The sequence below is a fragment of the Crocuta crocuta genome, unplaced genomic scaffold (genome assembly GCF_008692635.1).
Source record: "Crocuta crocuta isolate KB4526 unplaced genomic scaffold, BGI_CrCroc_1.0 scaffold190, whole genome shotgun sequence".
NCBI classification, from domain to species: domain Eukaryota; kingdom Metazoa; phylum Chordata; class Mammalia; order Carnivora; family Hyaenidae; genus Crocuta; species Crocuta crocuta.
The window spans coordinates 5,921,681-5,926,949 of NW_027527955.1; the positions used below are offsets into that span (position 1 = coordinate 5,921,681).

The 5,269-nt window shown below is 35.0% G+C and overlaps 1 long non-coding RNA gene across 1 annotated transcript in view; it reads left to right on the top strand.

The window, feature by feature from the left end:
* The window catches only part of LOC144222136 (uncharacterized), a 12,380-nt gene that overhangs the window by 2,593 nt on the left and 4,518 nt on the right, over positions 1 to 5,269 (top strand). The gene's annotated exons all lie outside the window — the stretch shown is intronic.

Sequence of the window (5,269 nt, forward strand, 5' to 3'; positions counted from 1 at the left end):
ATCCCCATCTCCCCCTTCCCCTCTCCCCGCCCCCCACCCCCATCAGCCCTCAGTTTGTTCTCAGCAAATAAAGATCATCTTAAGATAGGTTAATAAGAACAAAGTCACTAGCAACTATATTGATTTAATATCACCCTACTGATACAAATTTACAGAAAAATCTATTCTGTTTTTAAAATAATTTTTATTGCTATTAGTTCCTGATTTCATATTTATGATCTGAACTGTTTTATTATTCTATATCATTTATATTCAACTTACATGTTTATTTACATACATTTACTATTAAATCAAAATTAATGGGGGAATTCTAGGTGCCTGAACATGCATATTCATCTTAATTGATCTTTTTAGACCTAATCATTTTATGAGTAAATTAACTTGATTCGAATAATACTTTAAAGGTAGATTAAACATGCATTGAATGAACAAATGTGATTATATTTAATGAAATGTTTTCAATTTGGGAAGTTATGCATCATTTACATGCTACCTCAATTTAATAGGAATTTCAGTTATCAAGTAGTTAAGTTTCACTTTTTGAGTTTCAGATTATTAATCACAATTTCTCAAATATTGAGGTTCAGCATATAATACACAAAACTTCTATTTCCTAATTTGCTCTTTTCTGGTATTAGATTTAGTATTTTTATTAAGGCCCCTTCATAGATGAAGCAAGTGTAAGAATCTCATAAACCAGAATATTTTTCTCAAATATTTCACATTTGTTTTAGCCGTGGTGTTTTAAATGTACAATGACCAACTACATAGCATAATATACACTCATTTCTGCAACTGCAAGCAGGGGCTATTGTGAGTTCTTTAAATGGTAATATTAATTTTTTAGAGGGAAATGAAGAGTAATGCTGGTGTTCAAATCTACTAATCTTAGGTGTGCAAATTATAATCAAGCTTGAAGCTTCATTATAATTTCAATATTTGAATATGTTTTAACTCACTAGAATCATGGGATAGAATTTATAAATTTATGCTATGGCATAACAAAGACAACTTAATATTCTAGTACAGAATTCTTTAATTTTTTTAATGTTTTTATTTTTGAGAGAGAGAGAGACACACACACACACAGAATCCAAAGCAGGCTCCAGGCTCTGAGCTGTCAGCAAAGGGCCCAATGCGGGGCTCCAACCCAGCTGTGAGATAATGACCCAAGCTGAAGTCGAAAGCTTAACCAACTGTGCCACCCAGGCTCTTTAATATTCTAGTATAAATAAAACTACAATAAATCAAGATCACTATGATGCTACATATCTCATTCTAATTTTCTGATCCAGAAAGCCAGCACTTGTCAGCACCAGTAAGTGTATGTGGAATCAATGTCAATGGTCTTCACATTGCAATGTTACCAGGACTATAATATAACTGCTTCATAATGATAAGAAGTGGCATTTATACTCGATTTCAACTGTATAATGCTCTTCTTTATATGCTCACTTTGTCCTGACTCTTGGAAAAATATATAAATATTCCTTTTTAGAACTGAATTCAAGCTTTGCCACCAATAATTGTTTTGCTTAGGACTAATGTTTTAAAGTAGCTTACCAAAAGTACAGGTTAAATGAAGGTACACACACACACACACACACACACACACACACCCTGCAGAACTTTGAATTTTTACTCAATCAAGATTAAAAATCAGCCTAGAGAAAAGAAAATTTTTATTTAATTTAATTTAATTTACTCTGTATTATGTGTGATGATATCAAATAAAGAGATAGTGGAGGTGCCTGGGTAACTTAACAACAACTGACTCTTGATTTGGGCTCAGGTCATCTCAAGGTTCGTGGGACTGAGCCCCGCATAGGGCTCCATGTTGACAGCATAGAGCTTGTTTGGGATTCTCTCTCTTGGTCTCCCTCTTTCTCTCTCTCCAAATAAATAAATAAACATTACAAAAAGAATTAGTAAATAGCATTTGACTTCTGGTTTTTAAAGCACAGGGCAGTGTGTGTAGGAGGTACAGTGGTGAGCGTAGCTACTTCCCCAAAGCTGAGAATTCAGTGACACTGAAGAGATTGGTGAACAACAGAGAAGGTACTGGAGAAATTGGGGGAGAGGAGAAGAGATCGTGAGAAATCAGATTTATTAAAATTTACTTCATTTAATCCAGATAATTGCCATAAATGTGAACTCCATAAGGATGGGTTAAAACATGATACTGTCCTGAAAGGAAGACATACTCTAGTCAACATTGTGTTTAAAATGTGAACTCGATATGAGGCACTACATTCGATAACCTGTTTCTCCACCCATAAAGCGAGGCAAACAACACTGTCAAAGGAATGAGTAAGAATCGGCGTTAGTGCTGAAAACGATCTTCTATTAACAGTATTGTCCTCTTTCAGTTTCCTGGATTTGGAACAAATATAAAACCTCACATTGGGAAGGATAGAAGGATTTGAAATACATTAAAAATGTAAACACATTAAATAAATGAAATTTGATTATTTGCAATGAAGTGCAAAACACACACACATAAAACAATTCTGATTAAAACTCTAGAGGAATGAGGAAGATTATATAATTTTTCAGTACATAGACTTTAGACAAGTCTCGGATTATCTGAGTGGTAGGGATGCTAATTAAAGGACAAAATCAAGTTTAACTTTTTGAAACCGTGGTAGACAGATGTAGTAGTGAGTGCAAGGTGCTGATAAGGCTGATGGAATTCCTGAATTGACACACTTATCAGCAACTATGGAATTGCTACTGGATAGAAAGTCTGTAGAACAGAAGGCTCAGTACAGCAAAGATCCTGACCAAAAGTGTGTGAATAAAAGCCTGTTCCTGGTCTTGAATTTTCAGAATGAACTTTCTGGAAAGAAAAAGATGTTTTCCCCCATGAAATCACAGAACTGAACAGATCCTTTGATTTCAATGCCACCTTTAGAACACACAATCCGTAAGCGAAATGAGTGTTTCATCAAGTTACATTTCAAAGACTCAGAAGAGAGATGGAAAGTGATTGGGGAAAAAACCCTCAAATTCTGTGATGTGAATTTTTAATTAACGGGATTTTATTTTCTGTAAATGTGTTGGAAATTAAAGCACTCAAAAAGATGGAGAGCTACACCTTGTCATCAATCCCGAGAGAAATGTAAAAAAAAAATTGTCACTAGATACTCATGAGAATCACAATTACCGAGGCAACATAATGATATATAGAAAAAGAACAGTTCTACATATTTACATGGATCAGAGAGCATATTCCCTAAAGGATGGACTTGGTTGTTCAGTGGAAAGAACATTGGGTTTCCAAACAACACAAGGCAAAGAAAATATGCAATAGACAGAAATCCCCACTCTTGAGTAAAAATCATTGAAGTTAAAAGTTCCATATATATTTACACAAATTTTATTTTTTAATTATATACAAATAATATTATGTATACATATAACATACATACATTATATATAATATATACATATATAGATGTATATAGTTTCTTATTCCCTAGGTTACTGTTAAAGCATTCATGTTTACAGGTGTGATTTCATGACCCAGTGAGAAATCTGACTCCCATTTTTTGTTAGGGTACTACTACACATACTTAAGTTGCTTTTGTACTTTTTCTGGGCTCTGATATGAAATAACATTTTCTGAGATAATTTACTCACATTCAATTCTTTTTTATTTTTATTTTTTGGCTATTGGTATAGTACATCATCTCTATAATCTTTGATATAATACATACTCCACATCAAAACCAAATGTTCTGATCTTTGCTACCATTTTGAATTTCAGACCCATGTCTACTTTCTTCAGGCTAGATATCATATGCAGATTTTAGTAGCTATAAGTGTTGTACCAAAAATGCCACATAATTCACTGAAATGTTTTCTGACTTAGCCTGACCAAAACCCAACGGGCTCTTGTTTTGATGTTGTAAAAGCATGTGAACTACTAAATTTCTCTGAAAGGTTTTAAGGATATTTCTGTGAATTTCAAGAAGTTCATGCTATATTACTTTAAGAAAGGAAAAACACTTTACTAACTAAATATTACAACATCCTAAGATTTTAAAGAAGGAAGTTGGGATTATGTTTATGTTTAAAATTGAAGCCCCTTATGATTTAACAAGTACCAAACTTAAAACAAAACCATAAATATCCCTATTTAAAAACAAAACAAAATAAAACCAATACCTAAGAGAATGCATTTGCAGAGCAAAAAAAAAGTATTTATCTTGATTTTTATCTCATGGGATTTAGAAAACATGTTTTGGAAAATAGACATAGCTGTCAGAGTTTGAATTTCCACCCTGAGAGCATTGATCTTTCTCTGATTTTCCTTTCAATTTCAGAGGAAAGGATGCTCTCTCTCTCCTCGTTCAGACTGCTAATCCTACTGCCTGAGGAGTCTCAGTCACTGCCACTTAGCTCTAACTCCTTACATCAGTGTCTTCCTTCTTTCAGACCTTGAACTTTTCTCTGCATACTGAACTCTCATCACATTTACACATGTACCTAATTTTCAGTTATTTTTTAAAGTAGGTGTAAATGTTTTCTCTGTATTTGTTAATATTTTTTTCATTTTATTTATTTGAGAGAGAGAGAGAGAGAGAGCACACCGTGGGGGAGAGGGGCAGAGGGAGAGAGAGAGAGGGAATCCCAAACAGGTTCCACACTCCGCATGGAGCCTAATGTGGGGCTTGTTCCCACAACCTTGGGATTATGACCTGAGCCGAAATCAAGGGAGCTCGAATGACTGAGCCACCAGATGCCCCTTTCACATGCTTATTTTAAAATCCTAATTGTCTTTGGCAATTTTCTCTCTCTCATCTCTGATTTTCTTTATTTTATTTTATTTTTAGTTGTTTAATGTTTTTATTTATTTCTGAGAGAGAGAGACAGTGTGAGCAGGGGAGGGTCAGAGAGACAGGGAGACACAGAATCCGAAACAGGCTCCAGTCTCTGAGCTGGCTGTCAGCACAGAGCCTGACGCAGGGCTCGAACCCACGAACCGTGAGATCATGGCCTGAGCTGAAGTGGGACGCTCAACCGACTGAGCCACCCAGGCGCCCCATGATTTTCTTTATTTTATAAAGTTCAACCTTATCTCCCATTTACACATTTATTCTCCCTAAAATAGTATTTATTGCCATCATGGAATAAATATTTTCCTTAAAGTCAGTCATGTCCTGCTAGTTGCCAGATTCATTTTGATGCTTTTCAGGCCACATGATACTTGGCTTGCCAGGAGCTCTTCTAAATAAGGTCTGTGCCCCACCCCCCCCCCCACCGC